Genomic DNA, 27,407 nt, shown 5'->3' with positions numbered 1-27,407 from the left:
CCCTGGAAACTTTACTCCACTTCAGACTGGGAATTAAGCTAAGAAAGCCTGGGTTAAGCCAGCACATCTCTCTGCAGTGCCAATGCTATAGTTAGCATGATATTTGCATGGAAGGGGGCTAACCTGTATGCACATTGTTGTGTGCTCTTTTCTTGTTCCCAGCTGCATCGGCGCAACTGCGGGTTAAATGGTGCGCTCCTGCCAACACATCTATTGCGTTGGGCCTTAATAGGTTTAAATCTGTTACAACAAAAGGGCACATTGGAAGCTTGCAGGGCTTTCAGAGTTTCCTTTAGAAGAGGAGGGCTGGAGACCCGCAACGTCGGTGCTAAATACCCATATCCTTTGCATCTGCAATACAGCAGGCGCAATGTGCGTTCCTGAAAGTACACATGGGGATTTTCTGTTCCCTTGCTCCGAGTGCTGCCCACTCTCCATGTAGCTAAAAGCATTGGCGCTATTAGCCAACTCGCAGACTTTTAGCTGCGTTCACGGGGGGGGCAGTAATCAAGCTCCGATTTTTTTTTTTTTTTATGTGGGTTAAAATGCATTTACCAGGGTATAAACTTTGGATTATTGCCCCTTAACTATCCCTCCTCACCCCCCGATTGTCAGCCAAAAGTACTATGAAGCATGCTTGAGAACATAAAATAAATTCTAAGTGCGTAATAATACATTTGAAGTGCAAAATGCAGTTCCTCCCAGCTACAGGTTTCCTGCGCTCATTCTGCTCCTGGAGCCAGTGGGTGCACCACATCAGATACCAGGCCTTTTCCAGAGTGGGGACGACGACTGTCTAACCCTTATTCTGGACTGGGTACCTGAAACTCAGGTTCGATAGAGACTTCAAAATCATAGCTCGATTTCTGTTCTGGTTCAGGCGTTGATAAAGGTTTGGTTTGCCTCCCTGCAGAGACCCCCCTTCTATACTACTTTAACCTAACTCAATCTTCTGAGGGGGAACAATCAGGGAGGGCACCCGTCTACCCCAGTAGAACTGTAGGAAGACTTCATGATGAGGTGTGGCTCCGGATCATTCACACCCTCACCTGTACGGGTCCCGATGATGCCTTGAGAGACGGCAGCCTGGATCCAGGATTGTTCTTTGCACAGCTAGTGCTCCAGAGCTTCTCAATTCTGGCCTTCAGATAAGACAATGACAATGAGGTCTGGATTTTTATGATAATTATACATTTAATCTAGTTCTGTGCTGTGATGATGATGTGATGATGATGTGATGATGTGAGTAGTAACTTGTGGTTCTTATCGGTCCAGATGGAGCCCAGAAAAAGTGTGAATATGTGTGACTCTAACAGATAAGAGGGCTCTTCTCTGGTGAGTGAGAGTAGGATGGGTCTGAATTATGTTAATGCATTCTTTTATGTTATTGATACATAGGTATTGTGATTGCATTATTTTATGATGTTATTTATTGTATTTGCTGTAAACCATTTGGGGTTGAACTTTGTTCAAAGGCGGCAGTATATAAAGGTAACATAGAATAACAAAAGTTTCAATGGGTTGGACTAATAGAGGGTGCATCTGAGAGAGAATCACTGATGAGTGTGATTGTGTCTTGTAGATATCAGGCATGTGCATATCCATCATAGATCTCTGCTTCAATGTCAGGGGAGAAAGTCTGATACTTCGTGCATATCCAGCATAGTTCTCTGCTTCAACGGCAGGGGGGATGAAGAAACGTGGATCTATATACAGACAACAACCAACAAGGACTGAATCACACAGTCTGAGTAAACAAATAAGCATGGGTGTAGCTTGCTTATTGCGGCGGTTACTACCCCTAACTAAGCTAGATATTTCACTTAGATACAGCTCCAACACTGCTCTTTGCATTAATGGTGGGGGTGGAAGGGAAATAGAACCAAAGGGTTACTAAGAGCCAAGAGTAACAGATAAGTATGAGAAGAAAAAAAAAGTGCGAAGCTTGCTGGGCAGACTGGATGGGCTGTTTGGTCTTCTTCTGCCGTCATTTCTATGTTTCTATGTTTCTATATATGTGAGACATAACTGGATGGAAACCATGTGCGAATGGATAGAGAAAGGAAACGTTTTTTTTCCTTGATGGTGAGATGATCTTGAATGCGAAATTGCAGGCGTTCTTGGTGTCCAAACACATTCTGGAATATGTATGGGACCTGGGCCCACCATCTCTTCCTATGACTTGCCAAAGATGAGTCACGGTTAATTTAAACATCCATTCTTTGACAGTAGATGGCCTCTATTCAGCCATTAAAATAATTCTTAGGATCTTCTGAAAGCTGGAAGCCCAAATGCTCTTTTTTTTTTTTTTGGCGGGAAATCCGTCTAGATGATCGTAGGCATCTGAAACTCTTACTCTAAGAGACGTGGGGAGGGGTTGGGGGTGTGTGTGTTCTAATCTCCACTTCCTTTTCTAACCAAAGGGGAAATTAAGGAGTCTATTGGGCATTTTATTGTTGGATCAGGTTACTCTTGCCATGATGAGTATGTTTTTATCTTTGATACCTATGCCCTTGACATTGACCATCATAAAGCTTATTTTTTTTTCCACTCTACTTGCAAAATTGACTATGTTCACCAGTTATCAGGAAGTTACTGGAGTGGACTTCAAGGCTGCATCCAATGCTATTGATGTGACCGCTTTCTCCCAGACAAGGCTAAGATAAATTGGAAGTCGATTTTATAGCTAAGCAAATTGACTTAATACATAGTTGGCAAATCTGCAGCCAGCTGAAGAAAGCCTTTACTTGTTTTCACATCCTCCTGCTAACAAATATTCAATAATTGCTGGTTTCTTCTTTCCCCAACAATTGCTTGGAAGCACAGTGTCAGCTAGAATAGGTGCAGCAGCTCTGTCGGACTCTGCTCCTGTATCTATCAGTCCGGAGGTGGGGGACCCCAGAAACAAGCCCTTTAGGTAGCCGTTAAAGCCTACTCATATAATGACCCTAATTATAGACTGTATTTTGTTTTTGTACCAAGGGGGGGGGGGGGTGCTAAAGAAAAGAGAGAGGAAATAGATCCTATTAGGAAGCAGGAAAAATTGTCATTAAGGGCGATGTAATTTCCTTTTTGGCCAAAAGAAAGGAATAATGAATTTATCAACTTGCTCAAAACAACTTGTCCATGCATTGTCAGAGTAACTTGGGAGGTGGGAGGGCCTCAGCACCAGAATAGCAGGGAGTACTACAGGGCAGGAGCGAGACGCATTGCAGGAGGCGTGTGCCACTCCGTGCTGGAAGAGCAGAGGTCATGTAGGGCAGGACTGAGTTGGATCAGTAGGTCTTTGTGTGGTGTATAGTACTGCTGTGGGTCAGGAGGGAGGTGCACTGGCAGAGGTGTCTTGTGTAAAGCCATCATGAATCTCAGGGGGGGTTTTGTGACCTCGGGGGGGGGGGGGGGGGGATATTTTTTTAAATCTCCAATCCCATCTGGGATTTGTGGTTTTATTGGTTCAGTAGAAAATGAAGCCCTGCGTATTCCAGGATGCTTTGGGATGAGTTAAAAACACAGAAACTAGACAAACGTGTGTGTGTGCTCCTAGAACCTTCTGGTTTTTGGCAGTCTGTCAGAAACCCAGCATGGCCTCTGAGAGGCTGCAGAGGTAGCACTCACAGCCCCTGCAGTTAGGGGTTCCCAGCCATCACGCAGCAGTGACATCTACTGACCAGACTCTGGGTGCATGCTGGCGAGAACTTTGTTCTTTAGCTCCTAACCAACGACTGTCACTGAAATCGCTCAGCTAGGCAGGGGTGGGGGTATGTTTATAAAACAGGGGAAACTCCTGGGATAGCTGCGAATTAAACTCCTGGCTCCATTTGTAAGTTTTGCTGTAGAAAGACCTGGAGACATCACCTATAGGTGAGCTGAAGACTGGCACCACATGAGACCCAGATAGCGCTGCACCCTGCTGAGCTGAGGAGTGGCAGAGGATGAGACAGAGATAGTGCTGCACGAGGAGTGGCAGTGAGTGAGACCCAGTTAGTGTTGCACCCTGCTCCTGATGAGTGGCACTGTTTGTGACACAGATAGTGCTGCACCCTGCTCCTGATGAGTGGCACTGTTTGGGACACAGATAGTGCTGCACCCTGCTCCTGACGAGTGGCACTGTTTGTGACACAGATAGTGCTGCACCCTGCTTCTGACGAGTAGCAGTGGTTGTGACACAGATAGTGCTGCACCCTGCTCCTGATGAGTGGCACTGTTTGTGACACAGATAGTGCTGCACCCTGCTCCTGATGAGTGGCACTGTTTGGGACACAGATAGTGCTGCACCCTGCTCCTGACGAGTGGCACTGTTTGTGACACAGATAGTGCTGCACCCTGCTTCTGACGAGTAGCAGTGGTTGTGACACAGATAGTGCTGCACCCTGCTCCTGACGAGTGGCACTGTTTGTGACACAGATAGTGCTGCACCCTGCTCCTGATGAGTGGCACTGTTTGGGACACAGATAGTGCTGCACCCTGCTCCTGACGAGTGGCACTGTTTGTGACACAGATAGTGCTGCACCCTGCTTCTGACGAGTAGCAGTGGTTGTGACACAGATAGTGCTGCACCCTGCTCCTGACGAGTGGCACTGTTTGTGACACAGATAGTGCTGCACCCTGCTTCTGACGAGTAGCAGTGGTTGTGACACAGATAGTGCTGCACCCTGCTCCTGACGAGTGGCACTGTTTGTGACACAGATAGTGCTGCACCCTGCTTCTGATGAGTAGCAGTGGTTGTGACACAGATAGTGCTGCACCCTGCTCCTGATGAGTGGCACTGTTTGGGACACAGATAGTGCTGCACCCTGCTCCTGACGAGTGGCACTGTTTGTGACACAGATAGTGCTGCACCCTGCTTCTGACGAGTAGCAGTGGTTGTGACACAGATAGTGCTGCACCCTGCTCCTGACGAGTGGCACTGTTTGTGACACAGATAGTGCTGCACCCTGCTCCTGATGAGTGGCATGGTTTGGGACACAGATAGTGCTGCACCTTGCTCCTGACGAGTGGCATGGTTTGGGACACAGATAGCGCTGCACCCTGCTCCTGATGAGTGGCAGTGGTTGTGACACAGATAGTGTTGCACTCTGCTCCTGACGAGTGGCATGGTTTGGGACACAGATAGCGCTGCACCCTGCTCCTGACGAGTGGCAGTGGTTGTGACACAGATAGTGCTGCACTCTGCTCCACATGAGTGGCATGGTTTGGGACACAGATAGTGCTGCACCTTGCTCCTGACGAGTGGCACGGTTTGGGACACAGATAGAGCTGCACCCTGCTCCTGATGAGTGGCAGTGGTTGTGACACAGATAGTGTTGCACTCTGCTCCTGATGAGTGGCATGGTTTGGGACACAGATAGCGCTGCACCCTGCTCCTGACGAGTGGCACTTTTTGTGACACAGATAGTGCTGCACCCTGCTCCTGACGAGTGGCACTTTTTGTGACACAGATAGTGTTGCACTCTGCTCCTGATGAGTGGCATGGTTTGGGACACAGATAGCGCTGCACCCTGCTCTTGACGAGTGGCAGTGGTTGTGACACAGATAGTGCTGCACTCTGCTCCACATGAGTGGCATGGTTTGGGACACAGATAGTGCTGCACCTTGCTCCTGACGAGTGGCACGGTTTGGGACACAGATAGTGCTGCACCCTGCTCCTGATGAGTGGCAGTGGTTGTGACACAGATAGTGTTGCACTCTGCTCCTGATGAGTGGCATGGTTTGGGACACAGATAGCGCTGCACCCTGCTCCTGACGAGTGGCACTTTTTGTGACACAGATAGTGCTGCACCCTGCTCCTGACGAGTGGCACTTTTTGTGACACAGATAGTGTTGCACTCTGCTCCTGATGAGTGGCATGGTTTGGGACACAGATAGCGCTGCACCCTGCTCCTGACGAGTGGCACTGTTTGTGACACAGATAGTGCTGCACCCTGCTTCTGACGAGTAGCAGTGGTTGTGACACAGATAGTGCTGCACCCTGCTCCTGACGAGTGGCACTGTTTGTGACACAGATAGTGCTGCACCCTGCTCCTGATGAGTGGCATGGTTTGGGACACAGATAGTGCTGCACCTTGCTCCTGACGAGTGGCATGGTTTGGGACACAGATAGCGCTGCACCCTGCTCCTGATGAGTGGCAGTGGTTGTGACACAGATAGTGTTGCACTCTGCTCCTGACGAGTGGCATGGTTTGGGACACAGATAGCGCTGCACCCTGCTCCTGACGAGTGGCAGTGGTTGTGACACAGATAGTGCTGCACTCTGCTCCACATGAGTGGCATGGTTTGGGACACAGATAGTGCTGCACCTTGCTCCTGACGAGTGGCACGGTTTGGGACACAGATAGAGCTGCACCCTGCTCCTGATGAGTGGCAGTGGTTGTGACACAGATAGTGTTGCACTCTGCTCCTGATGAGTGGCATGGTTTGGGACACAGATAGCGCTGCACCCTGCTCCTGACGAGTGGCACTTTTTGTGACACAGATAGTGCTGCACCCTGCTCCTGACGAGTGGCACTTTTTGTGACACAGATAGTGTTGCACTCTGCTCCTGATGAGTGGCATGGTTTGGGACACAGATAGCGCTGCACCCTGCTCCTGACGAGTGGCAGTGGTTGTGACACAGATAGTGTTGCACTCTGCTCCACATGAGTGGGCATGGTTTGGGACACAGATAGTCCTACATTTTGCTGCTGAGCTGAGGAGTGGCACCTGGTGAAACACAGGTAGTGTTGTACCCAGCTCCTTATGAATGGCAGTGGTTGAGACACAGATAGTGCTGCATTTTGCTGCTGAGCTGAGGAGTAGTGAAGGCTGACAGCTTTGTTCTGCTTCCTACCCACAGGAGGTCCCTGCAGACCTGGGCCTGAATTGGAGTGGGGAGGAAACCTGGAGTCTGGGATGAAACTTTAGCTTCCCCTTCAGAGAGATTCAGGAAGGAACCGTCCTGCTCTGGTGTTAGCACTGCAGCTGGCACATGAGAAGTGAGGTGTCAGGTAAACACAGCGCCTGAGACTGAGGGAGGTGCGGATGGGAGCCAGTGACTCATTCCTCTCGCTGACATGTGCCAGCTCATAAATTATCTGCTGATCTGCCTGTCTCCTCAGCTAAAAATACCAGGCGAATCAGCACCACTGGCTTTGATGTTTAACGCCTCCTGGGACCAGCAGATCTACACAAGGTTTTGCCTTTGAAGGTCAACGCGGTGACCACACAGGCTGACTGCAAGCACACACGCACACTGCATCTGACATACATCCAGGCTCATGCATACTCAAAAATACATACATGCACACAGACACATCCAGGCTTATGCATACTTGCACACTTGCATTCGCTCAAACCCATGTACAAGCATGCTGACATACCCACAAACATGCATGCTCACACGCTTCCGCGCAGGAGTGAGACAGTGATGTACGCTAACCGGGAGACTTTGGGTGATCAAATCAGCAGATGGCAAATTGGCCAAACACCGTGTGATAAGGTGGCGGCCAGAGCCAGAGGAATGCAAGGGTGCACTGGGCATAACCAGCAGAAGAAAGGAGATGATAATGCTTCTGTGCCAGGGCCAGATATAAGATTTTGTTGCCCACCAGCAATTCAGGGTCAGGGGAGGGTGGATAAAGTGCCATGGTGGAAACCCTTTGAACAGATTCCTCATCAGCCAGAGTATTTGGTGCCTATCAAAATGTGGCACCCTAGGCAGTTGCTTATTCCTAAATCTGGGCCTGCTCTGTGCAGATTGTCAGTGAGACCACTCTTGGAATATTGTGCCCAGTTCTGAAGACTGAATCCCCCCTCCAACCCCCACCCCCAGCCCCGCACAAGAGAGGAGGCCATCTAGAGAAGGACTACCACAATGGTTTCCCTGGTCTGCACCAAAAGCACCAGATGACTTGTGGCTTGAAGACCTAAATATGCACGCCCTAGATGAGAGGAGAGACAGGAAAATGACAGAGAAATTCAAATAACTCAAAGGTATTAAGTACTGAAAGCATGCAGGGGTGGGCAAATATTTGCGCCTGAGCATCATGGGCATCGGCCATTCACTCACAAAACAGACTGAAGGCAGTTTAGTACGCACAAGAATAAGCCGATTCTTTTCCCAGCAATCTCCTGCTTTACTTCCAGGTTCTTTCCCACTGCGCCACCTACTGGTGACCCTCTGTATAGCAGAGCCTCCACTTACAAATTAACCCTATTGTGATACAGAGGAGCCACACTGGGGGTGCTTTCCAGGTGGTGAGGCTAATGAGGATCTCCCCTGGACGTCAAAGGAGAGGGGCGTGGGGAAGGAAGGGCTTCTCCTAAATCTGAAGATGTAGGTGGTCTTCGGGACCCCTAAGATAACTGTAAGGTTACAAGTGACCTTGGGCAAGTCACTTTACCCTCCATTGCCTCAGGTACAAAAACTTAGATTGTAAGCCCGCTGGGGATAGAGAAATACCTACAGTACCTGAATGTAAACCGGTGTGATATCTCAATTGAGATCGAATGTCGGTATATAAAAACAATAAATAAAATAAATAATAATAAATAAGTATTCATAAAGCCATCCACAACAGAGATATGAATTGGTTCACTTACGTGCCCCGGTATATAAAAAAACCCATAAATAAATAAATAAATAAATAAATAAGCAAGCAAGCAAGCAAGCAAGCAAGCACAGCCGGCGCATCCCAATAGGCGAACTAGGCGGTTGCCTAGGGCGCCAGCTATTAGGGGACGAGAAAGAGCAGCTATATGGAGGAGGGAGCCTGTGTAAGGGTGCGTGTGAGAATGAGACAGGAACCTAAGTGTGTGTAAGAGAGGAGGCCTGTCTTAGTGAATGAGGGCGGGGCCTGGACCAGGGGGGAGGGGGGCAGTCAGACAGGCACAAGGCAGAAGGTGCCTAATACCCTTGCACTGGCCCTGCAAGTAAGTGTTGGGCTCCTGAGGTAATCCTGAGATTATATAACGTTTCTGGAGGTTTTAGAATAGTTTTCAGATTACAGGAAGCTCTGGGATAACTCAGAGGTTATATGAAGGTGCCAGGTCCCCTAGAGATAATATACAGGTTACAGGAAGATGCCTGACCATTCTGAGAGGGCTCTGAGGTTATAGTAAGCTGCCAGAGCTCCCAGGATATACAACATTTCCTGTGGCCTCTGGGAAAACCAGAGATTATAAAAAACAGCTGGAGCCCTTGGGATAACCCAGAGATTATAGGAAAATGCCAGGGCCCCTAGGAATAACCCTGAGGTGATACAACGGTGCCAGGCCTCCTGTGATAATGCTGAGGTTATAGAAAACTGATGGGACCCCCAGGAAAGCCCTAAGGATACAAGAAGGCGCTAGTGTCCCCCCTAGGAATAAACTTGATGTTATAGGAAGCTGCAAGATCCCCCAGGATAACCCCGAGTTTATAGGAAGCTGCCAGAGCTCCCGTGAATTGGTAACTGAGGTTATAGGAGGGTGCTGGAACTCCCAGAAAACCTCTGAGGTGTTAGGAAGCTACCAGGACCCCCAAGATACTGTAGCCCCGAGGTTATAGGAAGCTGCTGGGCCGGATTCAAAGGGATTGCGATACTCTGTAGGGCCAGCAGATGGCGCTGTTGCCCGCTAGGCGAGCTCCTGCAGTGGGGGAGGGGGTTACACCAGCAGATCTCGCACTGCTGCAGGTTGGGGCCCATCTTGGCTTTTCTGTACTCTGCTGACCTCAATCTCTTTTATACTGTAACCTTCTGCTCCCCGCTGAGGCAGCGATGTCATTTCAGCACCCGTTAAAAGTAAATCCATGCTGTTTCTCCTTTGGGATCTTCTCCCTCATGCTCAGAACACAAACAGGTCGGGAACAGCGCGGGGTGGGGGAGGGAGAGCAAACCAGTAATCGCATTTCCAAACAGTTCAAAACACTGCAGTTAATGCGCCGTGCGGACGAACCAAAAACATTAGGCTCCTAGTCCTAGGACCCTGGTAGGCTGTTTTACAAAATAATCATTGCATTTGTAAATCTAGCTCAGCCCCGAGGAAGCTTGCACTGCTGCTACTGCTTGCGCAGTGCCCGCTCTGTGGCGGGGCTTGGGGTGGGGTGGGTAGGAGGGAGGCTTGTACTGCCGCTGTCCGATGCAACATCGGCTCGCGTAAAACTCGTGACTGAGCGCGGGATGCATGATTTAAATGAGGGGTCGCGCTAAAAAGGACGCGCTAGGGGTAAATTGTGCATCCCTAGCACGTCCAGGCATCGGGCGCCCGGGAGAATTGGCTGTGCGCCGGTTAGGAAAACGGAAGCTCAATTAATGGGCATCTATTTCCCTATCCTGACCACCGGCAACATTTTTTTTTTCATGCTGCTTCCTGTGATTCTTCCTAAGTAGGAGGAAGCACAGAAAAGCAGTATTTTGCGCTTTATTGTGGCTTTATGGGGTCTTTTTTAGATGGCTTGGTGCAACTAAGACAATGGGGTAGATTTTAAAAAGCATTTACTGGAGCAAAACTGGTTTTTGCTCGAGTAAATACACTTTACTCAAGTAAGTGGGCTTTTCAAAATTGCTACAATATATGCCATTGAATTGTCCATAGGATTTACTCAAGTAAGTGCACTTTACTCGAGTAAATAGCTTTTGAAAATTGCTACGATAGTATGTCACATTTACATGCGTAACTCCTTTGAAAATGACCCCCAATGTGTCTTCTGTGTTAAAACGAGCGCACGGCGATTTTTTGCAGCGGGGTAATAGCTAACAGCCTCATGTACAAGGCATTTACATATGATGAGTGCTATTAGCTACGCGCTTGTTTGGACGCACATTTTGGACGCGCTGATCCCCTTATTGCATCGGGTGTTAGCCTAGCGCATCCAAAAGCTCATTAGCCGGATGTGTTTTGCAGTGAAGCAGTGTGTGTGTGTGTGTGTGGGATGGAAGCTTGCACTGCTGCTGACCGTATTGTATCCGAGTTTTGGTGGGAGTATTTGTGTTTTTTTGCTGCTGCTGCCTGTATTATGTCTGTGCTATGTGTGTGTGTGTGGGTGAAGGAAGTTTGCACTGCTGCTACTTGTGTTGTACCCGTTCAAAAGTGGAGCAGCGTGTATGTGGGAAGCTCGCACTGCTGCTGCTCCTGCTGTTTGTGTTGTACCTGCTCTATATTGGGGGCAGTATGGGGTAGATTTTAAAAGGCCCGCGTGTGTATCCGCGGGCCTTAATTGGCCGAAGGCCCTCCAATTAAGGAGTGGACTGGGAGGGAATTTTCCTTTACTCCAACTACCCTTCTTCCCTTTTCCCCTCTCTTCCCCGACCCCTAAACTAACCCTAATTAGCGGGTTTTTTTTGTTTTGTTTTTTAACTTTCCTGCTCCTTTGGAGTTACTGGTGCGTGCTTCCCTAGGACAAGACCTAATGGCCACGGTCCTGGTCGGCCCCAGCCTCGCCCAGACCACGCCCCCTCAGCCCGCTCCTTTTAGCTGGCCCGGCATGTCTGTGCGTATCGGGGGTTACGCGGGTGGCTGAGCCCTTTTGAAAAAGTGCGCCGCGCGTGCAGTGCCCGCCCACGTGCGTAACCCCCGAATTTAAAAGCGCGCGGGCCTTTTAAAATTCGCCCGTATGTGTGGGGGAGGGGTAAGTATGGGAGGTCTTGCACTGCTGCGGCTGCTCATGGTGGAGCTGTGTGTGTGTGTGTGTGTGTGTAAAGGGGGAAGAGCAGGGAGGGGGGCGTAAAGGCCGCAGCTGCTTGTGTGTTATCTGTTCTGTGGCGGGGGCTGGGTGTTTGTGTGGGGGAGGAGGGTGCTTTCACTGCCGCTGCTGTTTGTTTTCTGCCTGCTCTGCAGTGGGTAGTGCACGTGTATGTGTGTGTGTGTGTGTGTGTGTGTGTGTGTATGTGTGTGTGTGCGCCTGTTGAGAGAGAGAGAAGCCTGCGTGGCTGCTTTCCATGCTGTTCCTGTTCTGTGCAGTGATGGATCTGTCCAGCTTCCAGCACTGTCACTCTTGCCCCTTTCACCATTACTAATGTTCATTAGAAAAATGTGTGAACGGAGAATAATGATTAGGAATGATTAAGCAGAAAACGTCTTTGAAAACAAAACAAGTGGTTTTAATTTTGCAATTACTTGCTTCACGTTGGAAAATATCAAAAGCGAGGTGCGATAACTTGTAAATATAAAACACAGGCAGCAGTAAAACAAATACATCAACGTCAGTAATCCCACCACTTGATCACTGTCAGACCCCGGGTAACTGCTCGAAAGACATACACCGTAGTAACTCCAAAAGCAAATCTGGCAGGTTTCCCCATGAGATAAGCACACAAGAGCAGAAGAAGGAAGAACAAGGTCCAGCCCAGCCCGATACAAAGTGCACAGCTGCCAGGCGGAAACCAGGAAACCTTTGAATTAAAGCCTTGAATAAGACACGGAGGAGCCTTTTTAAACTGTGCAGCAAAAAGGAGGAGTCCATTGGTGCTTTCAGTATGAGTGGCAGGATATCGCTTTCTGTCTTGTTCAGAAAATGAGCTGAATTTCCCATCTTATTCTGAGCTAGGAGTCACCCAAAATGCCCAGATCCCTGGCCTTAGCCCGTTAGTAGGCCTAATCGCCTTCATATATTACCCAGTGACACTCCAAGACCTGCCTGCTGTTTCCAGAACCCCAGGGACTCGAAGCCACTCCTGGCCTCGCACAGTCCGCATTAAACGTTTCCTCGGATAAGTTGGAAACGTGTTTTTTGTTTGTATTGCTGGCGTATTTCAGGTGCTGATCTTTACAATACGGTGGAAATATTTATTTCACTTAGCTAAGGAGTCATCTTATTCTGCTACGAGAGCTCCATGGCAGGTTCTGGTTTTGTTGGGGGGGGGATCAGCTCGAATATCAAAATTCTGGTCATGATAAAGTTAGAAATGTACAAACGGATGCCGTTTCCATTGCCTCGTAGAAGGTTATGCTGGAAGCGTAGGCTCAAGCAATTTGGGCAGACGCGGGGAAAGGCCGGCAATGCCCGTGCAATGTTTATATAGCCCCTGCGACGGGGGTTTCAGCTGAGGAATGCAGGGGGTCACATTCAGTCCCGGGCCTCCTAAGTCCCTGCTCCAAAGAGCTATGTCTTTAGTACCTTTCTAAAGACCAGCTGGCTCAAGGCCAGTTTGAAGTTCAGTGGCAGTGAATTCCATAGGGTTGGAAGTGATCCCACAAAGGGTTTGTTTTTCCCCTCCCCCCCCTCCTGATATGCAGTTCCTTAGGTGTTCGCACAACCCAGAGGGGGCTTGCACAAAGGAAGCGGGTGACCCTCCCTGAAACCAGCAGCAGATTTAGAACAGATTTAAGAAAGTGCTGGTCAATGCACGGTTAAGCTGTGGAACTTGTTGCAAGAAAACGCGGCTAAGGCTGACGTTGCTCTCGCCTCCCAAGTTGCTTGGGGAGAGCAGCAGGAAGCAGAGTTCCCTATAGGGGATTTGCCAGGGAGGGGTTCCAGGCGAGATGCTGGCCTCGATGGACCACCGGACCGTCCCATCGTGGCACGTTTCATGTTCCTATGAAAAGTGGGAAGCCATGTAAGGTGCAAGGTGAGAAAGGGCAGCGCCCGGCCTTCAGAGCTGTAAAAGCCAGCACCAGGTTTCTGAACGTGACTTGAAGGAATATCGGAAGCCAGGGTAGAGATCTTAGGATAGGGGTTCGCCCGTCTGAATTCTCTTGCACTCAGAAGCAGGCGAGCTGTTGTGTCCTGAATGAGCTGTAGGCGGCTGGCTGAGTGTTTTTTTTGGAAATCCGGCGTGCAGCGAGTTGCAGTAATCTAGGCAGGAGGTTGCGCATGCTTGGGTGACCGTGGCAAAGGCAGGGCCTTCAAAGTAATTGAAAGAAAGCCAATTTAGCTACTGCTAGGACCTGAGCTTAAAGTCCAGTAGGAAGCCCAGGCTATGAACCTGATGCTTGAAAGGCAGAGCTGTCCCTTTGAGGATAACTTTAGTGTTTAAATTACCTCTTGTCTGTCCACAGCACTTCTGTCTTTTGTGGCTTTACTTTCAATTTACTTAGGTGTAGCCAGATGGAGATCTTTCCTAGGCATTCATTTAGGTTAGCTATTGATTTGTCAGGGTCAGGATTACTAGTTGTACATCATCCGCACTTGAGAGTGGTATCTGATCTGATAGTATCTGAGGAGTTGCCCCTAAGGGACCATGTCAATATTGAATAATGCTGGCGACGAGCTAGGTCCCTGAGGAACTCCACAGAGAAGACCATGGATGTGTGCTCTCGCTGTCTCCAGCGAGATGGTCTGGGCGTGTTTCGGGAGGAAGGATCTGAGCCAGGCTAGCGCTGGGCGTGTGAGCCCTAGCTTCTCTGAGCCAGTGAATAAGATTTTATAAGTCAACAAAAATCAAACGACACGGAAGGGGTCAAGGAGTATCAACAGGGCTGCTTGCCCACCATCCTTGCATAATTAGAGCTCATCGACTCTGCTTACCAGTACTGTCTCAGTACTAAAATGCAGCGTGAAGCTTGGGCTGGAACGGGTCCAGACCGTCTGGGGTCTGCAGGTGGTCGGATAGCTGTATTAGTGCGGTTTTTTTTTTTCAATTATCTTGCCTCAAAATAGCAGACTTGAGACTGGTCAGTGGGTTCCTTATCTCATCAGGGTTCAGATTTGCTTTCTTTAAAGTTGGCCTGACTAGAGCTTCTCTAAAGCAATCAGGCAAGTGTCCTTCAGCCATTAATAATGGGTCCGCCATTTTGCCTGTATGTGTTTGTGTACCTGTGCCTGAGTGTGCGTACGTGTGTGGGGCTGTTGCAGGGTGTGAATATGCACGTCTGTATGTATAAATGTAAATGCAAGCCCTTTTCTAACTGCACATTCAGGGGTACGGGTGTTTGTTTATGTACAGCCTCTGTCTCCAGTTTCCTGATCACTGATCTGCTTGGAGAATTAATCCTCCTCTCCCCCCATCTTTTCCCCTGGGGAGGTGCTTGCAGTATAGCTAATGAGGGCCTGTCAGCAGCTATTAGAGAGAGGAATAGGTCCTATTGGCCGCTGGGCGCAGCAGGAGGAGGCTCCGGCCACCTTTGTTGATCCAGAACCTGGAAATAAAGAGGAGAGGGGAGAAGGGGGGGATGGGGGGAGACAGATGCAGCAGAAATTAAAGCGTTAAGAGGCAAGTATCTGTAATAATTAATGTCAGGGTGAAAAGGTCCCTTAGATTTCCTGCTATTTCACTCTGTCAGCTCGCTTAACAGATTGAGCCGTGCAGTCCTCCAAGGCTCCGAGCAAATTAGGAAAGTCTGCAGGAACAAAAGAAGAAGGACAATATTATGAGGGCTCTCTGGGAAAGGAAAAGGGGAAGGGTAAAGATAGCAAGAGGATGGGGAAGGAACCGGGACAGGAAGGGGGGAGAGAGGAAAGGGAAGGGTTAAGAAAGGGAGTGAAGAGACAGAAAGAGAGAGAGAGGGTACAGGGATGGAGAAGGGAAGCTCGGCTGTTTCTGGTGCTGGGATTGCTCCGCTGTCCTTCTACCACAGCTCCCTCCATAGTTCTTGGCTTGCTCAGTTCAAGGAATGAGATTTTATTTATTTATTTCCAATCATTTGATATTCCCCTTTTTGCCAGGTTTGGTCTCAAAGCAGGTTACAGAAATGAAGACTTTGACAGGTATTACCTGGTTATTGTAGTTAGCACTGAGGGCCATGGTATGGCATAAGGATCACGGATGGGAAAATCTTTAATATGCCTAATGAGCTGGCTGGGGATAGGCCTGGATGAATAGCCATGCCTTGGGTTTTTTTCCGAAACGCGAGGTAGTTTGGTTCCTGGCGAATGGATAAAGGAACGTCATTTCAAATCTTGGGAGCATAACAGCGGAAGGCTCTTAGTCTTGTGCAGTTCAATCTGGCAGAAGTCAGGGGTGGTGAGGAAAGAAGGGTCTTTTGTGAGGATCGGAGTTCTCTAGCCAGGGTGTAGGAGGAGACGGGTGAGATACTTCGGGGTCTGTTTGTTCACACATTTGAAGACTGAACCAGAGGGCTTTGAATATAATCCTGGTTTCAGTCGGTAGCCAATGTATTCTATAGAAGATGGGTGTTATGTGGTCCGATGGTTTGGCCCCTACCAGGATTCTGGCCGCCATGTTTTGCACAAGTTGTGGTTGTTTCATCAGGGCTGGTGCAAGGGTAGTAGGCGCTCTAGGAGACTTCAGCCTTGTGCCCGCCCCTCCCCCGGTCGTGTGGACCCGCTCCATGCCCTCCCCCCCCCCCCCTCTTTGCACCACCACTGCTGGTCTGGGCCACAACTCCTACCTCATTGGCGCCGCTGACTGTGAGCTTCTCAGGGCCCCGAGCAGTGCACGCTGCTTGCTGCCCGACGAATCTTTGCTCCTCTTTGCCGCGAGCAGGATAAGCTACACTCGCGGCACCACATGGCTGCTCTTCGATGCCCCCTAAGGGTTGGTGATGTAGGCAACTGCCCAGTTCGCCTAACGGACGCACTGGCCCTGCATTTCAAGTAGGTCTGGGAGATACCATTCAGAAGTGAGTTACGGGAATCTAAATGTCTAGTGATTACAGCATGACCCATGCAAGGTTGTGCTGACTGAAATAGTAGTGTGGTTGCAGGATCTGCTGGAGGTGCATAAAGGAGGCTCCCACTACTTTAGAAATGTGAGTTTCCACAGAGAGGTTAGGATCAAGTTGGACCCCTAGGCATCATACAGATTCTTTTTTTTTGCTGACGGGGGTGCCTGATGGGGAGGGAACGGACCGTAGGGGTGATCTCATCAGCTTAGCCAGAGGAGTTAAGATTTGGAGGGGTTAGTTTGAGTTTATGGTTGCTGAGCTATTGGGCTACTGCCATCAGACAGTTGTTGAGATTGGCGATGGGAGAGGATTGGTCAGATCCGAGATTAACACAAAGCTGGATGTCATCTATATACAGGTGACATTCAATAATGAAGGAGAAAATCAGGTTGCAGATGTAGATGATAAAGAGAATCAGGGAAAGAACAGAGCCCTGAGGAACTCCCAAATGAGGTTTCTAGGAGTGGACTGTTCGTTGGCCCACTTGACAGATTGAGTTTTGCTGGGCAGAAAAGATTGGAACCACCTAAGGGCAGTATCTTCGATGCTGTGATCAACTATGTCAAAGGCTGCAGAAAGATCCAGTAACACTAGAATGGAGTCACCACCTTGACTGCATTTAGATGAATATATTGGTTAAGTCTAGTAGGACAGATTCAGTGCGTGCCCTTTCCTAAAACCGGATTGGTGGGAGTGCAAAATGTTTCTATTTTCAAGGAAGTCAAGTAGTTGGAAGTAGGCTACCTTTTAAACTAGTTTAGATAAGAATGGGAGGCTGGAGACTGGACAGTAGATATCGATTATTTTGGGGTCAAAGTTTGGTTTCTCCAGGATTGGTTTGATTATTGCTTACTTAAGCATGGTCAGTTAGCATCCTTAGAATAGGATGTCCTTGATTATATTAGAGAGCCATGGAGCTAGTTCTTGCTTAAGGTTGCAAATGAACCCTGGGGGAATTGGGTCTACTGGGCTGAGGGGCTTTTAATTTTCTGGAGGATATTTTCCACCTCTTTAGGGGTGATGGTTCTGAAGCCAGCCAGCATTGTGTTGTCTGAAGGGAGTTCACATGTTCCTGTGGATAGAGAGGATGTGGTTATTAAGGAAGTGTGAAGGAGGGAGAGTTTTCAAAGGAGGAACATACTGCTAGGATCTTATCCATGAAGAATTTGGCAAAGTCCTCTGCTGTGTGGCTTCCCCTTGTGGAAGTGAACGTGGTTTGATAAACAGGTTTGGAGAGCTTCTGAACTAGTTCAAACCATTTACTCGGATGGTTCATATAAAGTTCTAGCTGTTTGGAGATGTAGATCTTTTTTGCCTGGCAAATGACTGCTCTGTACTTCCTACATGCTCTTTGCAGATATGGAAATTCATGTCTGTTTTATTTTTCTCCTACCAATACAGGTAAATGATGGCAAAAAAATTGGTAAATACCCACAAAAATTGCCTTCACCAATTTTGTGAAAATTTAATAATCTAGTAATGCTGAATGCTATTTACAGGTAAGATAAGACCTCAGAACCCAGCATGCATTGTTCTTTTTGAATGCAAAAACATGCTATTGGGTAATATTATCACACGTCAAAAAACCTCCATGACCACTCAAATTTTATTGAAAAATGTTATATTGATAATCAATTTTTTTGTATCTTTTTTGTATCTTTTGTTGTTAATTTAAAACTTATCTCATATTCTCGTGCTCCTGATTATAAAGAACATAACTGCCGCCGATGGCCAACATTTCGCCTTCTGGCTGCTTCAGGGCAATATCTATGAAATGAGAACACAAACAATTAAAAAGCTTGAAGCAAATAGCTTTTAAATACACGAGCTCTGTGCTTAATATCCGTAACAATGCATACTGACTATTCAATGCATATTCAGCTTTTCATGTAGGTGGACTAAGCCTCTCTCTCAATTCTACATGATATAAAATGCTAAAGCATGCACACAGTGTTTTTATAACAAATGAAAGCTTTGACGAAAACACCTTGAATGAATCAGTGATTTTTTGAATAATTCAAAAAACATCATTACATCAGTTTTAATACTGGTATTCCCAATTTGATGAATATTGCATTTAATTTCTTATGCTTTAAATGCTCTTAAAATCTTTTTTAGAGAAAACCTGTTCCCAAAAGACCTGTGCCCTAAATACTGTCAACCCACTCCCAGAAGACCCAAATTCATCCGATCTAAAAATGGTCAAACCCATGCCCATATATATTCCTGTGGGCAAGCCATCCGAGGGATGTCATACTCCCTAATCCAAACAAAATCAATGTTTTGGATATCAAATTTACAAAAAAGAAGACCATTCGAAGGCAATATTGATACCATGTGGTTCAATACAATGTAACCTAAAAATCCAACGTTGTTCTAATTGAGTCAATTTTCTGTCCCGGTCCCCTCCTCTAATGTCCCGTTCAACCTTGTCAATAGCAAAACATTTCAGATTTGAAAATTCATGCTGAAAATCCACACAATGCATTGTAATGGGTACCGCCATCCTTTTATTTTTCAGACAAATCTTATGTTCTGACAACCAGACTTTAAGAGTTCTTTTGGTTTTTCCAACATATAAGCAGGGACATGGACATCTGATAACAAACCACATGACCCAAAGAACACGTGGTGAAATAATTCAAATTGTACTTGCGCCGATCAAAGGGATTTATGAATTCTGTGATTTGCAAAATGTTCTCACAATATGAACATTTACCACATCGGCAATGTCCACTAAGAGGTGAGTGAACCTGTTAGGGTATTCAAAATATGTTTCTCATATTTTGGCAACAAAGCCGGACTGACCTGTTTATTAATATTTCTCATACGAATATACGACGTGTGAATCTTGAAGTCTTCAAAACAAGAATGTAACTCCAATGTAGACTGATGTTTTCTCATAATTCTGTCATGTCAGGGATCACTTTAGTATATCTGGTGACAAAATTCAAAGTGCCTTGTCAATAACATTTCTCTGTTGAAAATAATGCTCTTTTATAAGCCCAACTGACTTGTACATATGGATATCCTCTGTTTAACAGATTTAAGACAATTCTTGTGAATGTTTTTTTTTTAAATCGATGACCTTTGTACAATTTCTCCTAATCCTCAAAAACTGAGAACAGGGCAGGTTGTTTTTCAAATGTTGAGGATGAAAACTTTTGTACTCGAGAAACGTGTTTCAATCAGTTGGTTTATTAAACAAGGTGGTCTCCAAATTACCATCTACGTCTTTTGTACTTGTACATCCAAAATGAAATGCTTTGTGAATCATAAACCATAAAGAATGGAATATCCTTTTCACAGCTGTTAACCGAGATTTGAAACTGCTTAAGCTCATCAATGGAACATAGAAGCATGGAAATGACAGCAGAAGAAGACCAACAGGCCCATCCAGCCTGCCCAGCAAGCTCTCACACTTATTTTCCCATACCTTTCTGTTACCCCAGAACCTGACCACAGAAGAAATAAATACATCATTGATAAACCTATTCCACAATCGTATGTTGTTTATGAATGGTGAACATTCATAAACTTCTGCTCAAATGTGTCCATATATAAATTGGCAAGTGATGGTGCCATCGTGGCACCCATCGCAGTCCCAGATGCAAGTCTTGTCAAACACATGATGAAACTCGTGGGCACTTAATGGTCTCTATCTTTCAAATTATCTCAAATTATGTTTAACGAAGATTCTTGAGGTATTGATGTGTACAAAGATTTGACATCCATCGTGACCAGATAAAATGCACTGCAATCTTCATTTAATTCCTGCAAGATGTTTAAAAAATGAGTTGTATCCTTGATATACGATTTGATCTCATGGACAAGAGATTTTTAAAAAGTGTCGACATACAGTGAAAATTTCCCCAGCACCGTGCTTTATGTTTCTGCCAGGTTTATTCAAGTTGGCGGGATTGCTGTCTTAGGAGGAGACCCTTGTAGAACCAGGGAAAGTTGCTAGGGTGTTTCACTGGCCTGGATTTTAGTGGGGCTAGGATGTTCATTACTGCAGTGAATTCATTGTTCCGTTGTTGGATTAGGACTTCTGGGGGATTTGAGGGTGGTAAGAGTTTCTGCTGTATTGAGAAGTTGTTTAATATTGTCACTTGTGACGGAGAAAAAGTTCCTGACTCTTGACTTCAGTTCTGTTTTTTCAATGAAGAAAGAGGAATTTCTAGTGCTATTACAGAACTGTGAGCCTGGATTTATTCCTTCTAGCCACTGCTCATTATGGAAGTTGGAGCAAGTAACTTAGGGCCCAATACTCAATGCTGCCCGGAAAAGTAACATAGCCGGATAAACCTTATCCAGCTAAGTTACAAGGGATATTCAGCAGCACAACTATGCCGTTGAATAACTCTGTATATCTCGCTACTTAGCAAGCCCGTTAGATAGCCGGATACTGAGCTTTGAATATTGGGCCCTTAACCTCTACTCTGAACCCCTGCGCTGTTAACTTACCTCTAGAATCATCATTCTGCTATATTTACTTATTTTTATAGCAGAATGATGAGTCGTGAAAAAAAGGGGGCGGGGCGATAGTGGGCAGCTGGCCGCTTCGCGGTGGTGCGGTTTTGTCAGCCGCGGTGCGGCCACACCGCACACTATCACCCCCATAGCACCATGGGAAAAGGTGGTGTTATTTCCTGCGGTGCTGCCGGTGATAACGTGGAAAACATTATCACCGGCAGGGTTGGCGGGCCATAACCTGCTCGAATCCCGCTCACACTCCTCCCACCCCCCTCCTTAATTAGCATGGCATTGCTGCGATAACGACCCATTGCAGAATAATGACCCTATTAGATTGCGAAATCATTTGTGGAAGGGTCGTTGTAATCTTGTGAATTATCTCGGACAGTGCTGTCTACCCTGAGGGACACTATAAGGCTGATTCACTAAACTTTTTTTCCTGATAGACACAGGATTAGAGAAAAGCCTTAGTGAATCAGACCCTGTACAAATATTGGCCTGGATTTATCAAAATGCGGTAAATATCGCATGTGATGGGAAAAGGGGTGTGTTTTATGATAATAGGGAATTTATTGCAATTTGCACTAATACCTATGTGAAGAGCTAAGTTACTGCAAATTGCAATAACTTTTTTGTACTTTGAGATAAGTGCCAGAATGTGGTATTTCCTATATACAAGGGGGGAAGAGAGAAGGAGAGAGAGAGACTAGCCATAATGCCATCACCCTAGATAAGTATTTATATTTCTGTGGGAGGCCCACGTAATAACTCGAGGTGAGGTTTAGGTATTAGTGTAGGGGGTTAGGGGCCATTCAATGTGAGATGTACGAACAGAACAGTGCGCTCTTGTGAACATTTGATGACCCTCGGAGTGAGGAAACTCACCCAAAGATGAGATGTGTGCAATGTTCTCTCAACCTAGCTTGATGTTACCCAGGTACAGAGTCAGGGGAGGTGCTGTTGTGAATGGTACACCCCTCTGGTAACTCTCTTAACCCTAGGGCTTGGACAAGGGCCATCTAGGGGAGTCCTTCAGATATTCTCTACATACTGAAGGAGGATTTCTGGAATTTATTTTCACTGGTGAGCCGCAAAAGTTTCTAGAGATTCAGATACAGGAGACGTGACTGAGCTGCCAAACATGTTGGAAACTCCAGTCAAATAGCGAACATAGTAACAGGAGTAGATGTTGATGGACAAGGGTCCATTTAACCAGACTGCTTGGCTGCCCTGCTGACATTGCTCTAGCTCAGGGGATCTCCCGACTGCCAGCTAGATACATTTGACTATTTACAATGCCTGGGCTCTGTTCATTACTCTTCTTTGCCCCTTTCTTCACCCATTATGCCATCTATAAAAGCATGACAACCTGCAGATCACTCCTTATCCTTTGTGTACTTAGTTGGGAAGTGTAGCCAAGTCAGCCTGCTGCCCGTGCAAGGCAACCCGCTACTTCTCCCAATTATATCTGAGAATGTACTAAAGTCCTGCGTTTATATGCCAGCTGTTCGTCTCATTTTTTATTTTGAGAGCTTGATGCTAGGGTTGTGCATTAAAAATATTCCATTTAATTTTTAATTTTTTTTTTGTGAGGCTTTTTTTTTTGTTTCCTTTGATGTTTATTTCCATTCGTTTTGTTTATCTGAAACGAAATAAACATCAACAGGAAAAAACCCCAAAACAAACCCAGAAAAAAAGCCCAAAAGGAAAGTAAGGGGTCAGGTCCACCCTTCCCCCCCGCTGAAACAAAACTCAGCACTCCAAAATTAAAACATGGAACTCTTCCCCTATGCTCCCCACCAGAAGCCTCTTGCCTCTTCTTTGGGGGGTCCCAAATGAGGCCTGCGGCGATTCTCAGTCACTCTTGCCAGTGGGTTCAGATTTCAAATGAGGTTTGCTGGGCCATTTTGTTGTACAGCCTCAAGGCTTGCCAGTGCCATTTTCGAATCAGGACCTGGTGGGGGCAGAAGGAATGAGAGGATTTGCTTCTGCCCCATTTGGACTTCAGAGGCCCCATGGAAGGAGTAAGAGGGGCCTGGGGGAGGAGATAGGGAACGGGCCTGGGAATGTTTTAAATGTTAAAATGTCGGCAATGCTGAGTTATTTTGAGGCAGTTTGAGCCTGGGAGGTGCCTATTTTTGAAACGAAAATACCCAACATATTTCATTGGGGTTTGCGTTTCATTTTGAAACGACAGACACATAATGAAACAGACTTTCGTTGAGTTTTTCATGTCGTTTCAAAACGAACGCGCGCTGTTTCTTGATGCAGCCGGATCGCTGCACCGTGCAAGCTGCTTTTGTCATTTCGTCTTTCTGAACCTCTATTGCGCCAGGTAGATGAGCTCATAATACATTTCCATCCCCATTTCTTTTTCCAGCCGCTCTCCGTATCTGGCCCGCGCGTGCTTAAACCCTTCTATGAGTCGGGTTTCGAATACCTTTGCTCGTAGGCTATTCCAGGAATCGAGAAGCAGGAAAACGAGGTCTGCACTCCGGCCCAGCCGACAAGATCGTCAATCGCCACAAAAGAGCCTCTTCCGCTCACATCAAAGTATTTATTTCACCCATCTTAAAGCAGCACAAAGCCGAGGGCAGAGCGACGAGAACCCTTCCTGTCGCCCCCTTCAACGCACTTTCTTAAGGGCACAAAACGCTGCAGCAGGAGACGAGGGATTCTTGTCTCTTGCTCTGGCCTCAGCTCTGTGCTGTTTTACGATGGGTGCAATAAATATTTGGTTTGTGGTGATTGACGATCCTGCTGGCAGTGCCTCAGATCTCCTTTTTTCCCTGCTGCTGGTTGTTGCTGCATTGGATTCACAGAGGGGTTGTGTACCAGCCGCCTTTTTCTCTGTGCCTGGGTCAGCGTCCCTGCTGGCGCTGAGGACTGACTTTTTACGCTACTCCAGGCATGTCCCACCCTCTCAGTGAAAAGGTATTTCCTGATATTTCCTCGGAGCCTCTCTCCCTTCAGCTTCCTATCATGACCCACCCGCTCCCCCCTCCCCCTTCTTTTTGAATGTGGTTTTCTATGAAAACCGTCACCTCCTGCTGCTATATTGAAGCCTGCTAAATATTTTAATGTTTCTGTCATCACTCCCTCTTCTCCTCCCACACGGACTACTGCAACCTGCTCCTCATAGGTTGCCCACTGAACCATCTCCCTCCACTACTAGCCATACAAAATTCAGCTGTGCCACTCATCTTTCACCAACATGTAACCCCCTCTTCTCAAATCACTACATCTGCTTCTCATCTGCTTCCCCAGACAGTTCCCTCCTCCTCCTACTCACCTACAAGTCCATTCAATCTGCAGCTTCTCTTTACCTCTTCTCTCCCCCCTGCACCCCTCCTTGTGGCCGCCATTCAATCGGGCAACTTCTCTTTACCACATTAAATTTCGTCTTAAGTCTGGCAAGGTCCTTCAGCAGTTGCTCACAATCCACTGCTGTTTTAACAGCTTTGAATAATATTGTGTCATCTGCAAATCTGGTCACCTCCCTTGCCTGTTCCCTTTTCCGGATCATTTATGAATATATTAAATGTCCTAGTACAGATCCTTCGGGCACTCTACTAATGACCTTTCTCCATTTGGAAAACTGACCATTTAGTCCTACTCGCTTTTAAACAGTTACCAAATCCACAATAGGACCCTGCCTCCTTTCCCGTGATTTTTTTTAATTTCCTGAGGAGTTTCCAAAATACCTTCGGAAAGACCAAACTCACTGTATCAAGCAGCTCACCTTTATCTGGGGTGTCGGATTTCTGTCCGGTGGGGGAGGGCCCTGGGTTCACAGGGGTGGGGACCATCCACGCAGTCTCTCAATTCCTTTAGGTTTCCCTTTCTGCACAGTACTCTCTGACTCTTAATGAAGAAGCTGGACCCCCCCTGGCGGGACATTCAACAAAGATTCACTGCAATCAGAAATACTTGAAGTCCAATCCACAACAAAATTCTCCAATTTATCCTCTCATAAAAATAAAAAAGCTAAAGGCACTTCTTTCCTCATTTCCAGTAGCTGCATCAATGTCCCTTAGGTGGCAATGCCCAACCCTCCAGATATTAGAAGATGGGCTCCTAGTGGAAGGTTGGATCTCCTTCTCTCTCTCTCTGATGGTACCCTTGGTGTTTTGGTGGTAGAAAGTCCCAAACGTATTCAAAATCCAAAATCCCTCCTCCTTCTCAGTGTGCAGGAACTGGTGGCAAAACAATTCCTCCCAAAAGCACAAGAACAAAACTCTCTGCTAAAATACCTCTCTGTCAGGTCACTGCTGCCCCTCCGGGAATGACAGCACCTTATCCTGATCTCCCAAGACTGGGATGAAAATCCTCCGGAGGCAGGACCAGGATCCCCCAAAATAAAACTCTTAATAAGAGCTTTCCCAAAAAAACTCCTCTTTCACTCTCACCGAGACAATCCCTTCCCTGGTCAGGGCAGAGTCCCTTCCTTGGGGGGCATCTCAAAACTCTCAACTCAAACACCCAACAACAAAAAAACCCCCAACCCTCCCACCCTTCTCCTCATGCACTGCCTGCTTTGAAGGGGCAGGCTGACCAGTCCAGACAAGCCTCTGTGGAGGTGCCTGCAAGGGTTGGGGCTGCAAAATACTGGATCCTAGCCTGGGGGACAACTTAGCTAGTGAGGGACCTGGGGGGGGGGGGGTCCCTTACACTCTCACCCGCCCAAGAATACAAATCTGATGGCAGGGCACTGGCACATCTTTTTACATTCTTTTTATTTTTTTTTCACATTTTATTGAAATGAATGCATCAAAAAACAAACACAAACAGAAGAAAGCATTGAATAAACAGAAACAAAAAATATATAAGAATATGCATCTTTTGACGCCTCACTTTTGTCAACTAGTCATGAATGCTGACACTCCAGGAACACAAACACAAGACAAAACAGCCATTCACAGCAAACATTGAAGCAAAGCAGAAACTCAGTTCCATGAGAGAGAAAACCCGGTCTGTTGTAACTTATCCCTGAAGGAAGTTGGCAAGCGCATGAAAAACTTATTCCAAGCATTATGATAGTCAGCAGCAGCAGGTCTTTGCATACATATCACATTTAATCGCTCCATTTTTGCAAAAAAAAAAAAACAAACCCCAATTTTCTTCATTAACTTCTTTTCTTCATTAACTTCTTTTGTTGCTCCTCTTTGAGAAGTACCCAGTGAGGATATCTGCAAAACTGCAACTTGGTCTCCAGTTCACATTTCTATATCCCACCAGTGTCTTGAAAATCTCCCAAAGAAAGTAAATTTGGACAGGCAGGTTTACGAATTCTGTTCTCACTGTGGTCTACTCTCCATGGTGGGGGCTGGGTTTCCTACTAAGTAAACACTCTGCCGCACCTCTCATCATGGTACTCCCCACATGTAATGGCTAATTCAGCCTACTTATTAATGAAAAAAGTAAGTTTGCTTATGGTAAATGGTGCTTTCCATATATAGCAGGATGAATTAGCCATGGAATACCCAACAGCCTCCCTAGAGAGTCAACTACATAGCTAGAATTAGCTCTGATGTAGACTAAGGAGGTTCACGAGGCAATGCCTGTGCAGGTACTCCTGCATATGCTCAGTAAAGCTCAAAGCTCTACTAGTGCCACTAGATGACATCACCTACATGTAATGGCTAATTTATGCTACTATCTATGGAAAGTACTGTTTATAGTAAGCAAACTTGCTTTTCTTCAACTGCTCAACATGTGTTTCTCAAACCTGGGAATAGATAGCTGCGGCACTACAGAGAGGTGATATACTCAAATAGAAAAAGAATACTTGGCAAGTGTGTGGGCTTCCGGAAGATTCTGTCACTAACTGTGATGCATCTGACAAAGTGGACTCTGCCCTTGAAGCTCATGCCACAATAAACTGGTTAGTTTATAAGGTGCCATCCGCCTCTTGTCATTTTGCTACACCAGATTAACACAGCTATCCCTCTAAAGATCTGTATCACCATCTTTGTGGCTTGGAATCCTCTAGATTACTGACTGACCATAAGCCTTTAGTTAGCTTCACTAACAGCAAAAACCTGGACAAAACTGCTTTACAATGTCAAAGATTACTCATCCAACTGCTGGAATTCAACCCAGTGGCGGAGTACATGCCTGGTTGCTCGCTGCAGACATATCCCGGCATACTGAATGACACTGAACCACAAGAAGTGGACCAAGAAGTTTTAAGTCTCTGTCCAGGAAATAGAAGCCCAAAGATCAATAAAGAGCCCACTAATAGCAGCTCTGGTCACCGCAAATCAGACTGACGAAGAGCTTCGTGCTGTGTGGAAGTACATAGAGAAGGGCTGGCCACATGGCGTTTGAGATGCAGTGGACATTGCAAACGAATATCATTCAACCAGAGACATCTCGGTCAAGCAGATGAGATCTTGACATATAACCAT

General features: G+C 46.7%; 1 long non-coding RNA gene across 1 annotated transcript; it reads right to left on the bottom strand.

The window, feature by feature from the left end:
- Positions 1 to 18,130: 18,130 nt before the first annotated feature.
- On the bottom strand, positions 18,131 to 23,668 carry LOC115098116. The gene is made up of 3 exons (XR_003858425.1): positions 23,438 to 23,668; positions 19,330 to 19,458; positions 18,131 to 18,288 (listed from the first exon to the last, which is right to left on the bottom strand). It is a non-coding gene; the product is annotated as an uncharacterized LOC115098116 (long non-coding RNA).
- Positions 23,669 to 27,407: the final 3,739 nt, after the last annotated feature.

This window comes from Rhinatrema bivittatum, chromosome 8, assembly GCF_901001135.1.
Source record: "Rhinatrema bivittatum chromosome 8, aRhiBiv1.1, whole genome shotgun sequence".
NCBI lineage: Eukaryota > Metazoa > Chordata > Amphibia > Gymnophiona > Rhinatrematidae > Rhinatrema > Rhinatrema bivittatum.
Note: the sequence above shows the minus strand (reverse complement) of the source record. Positions and strands in the feature narration are given on the sequence as shown.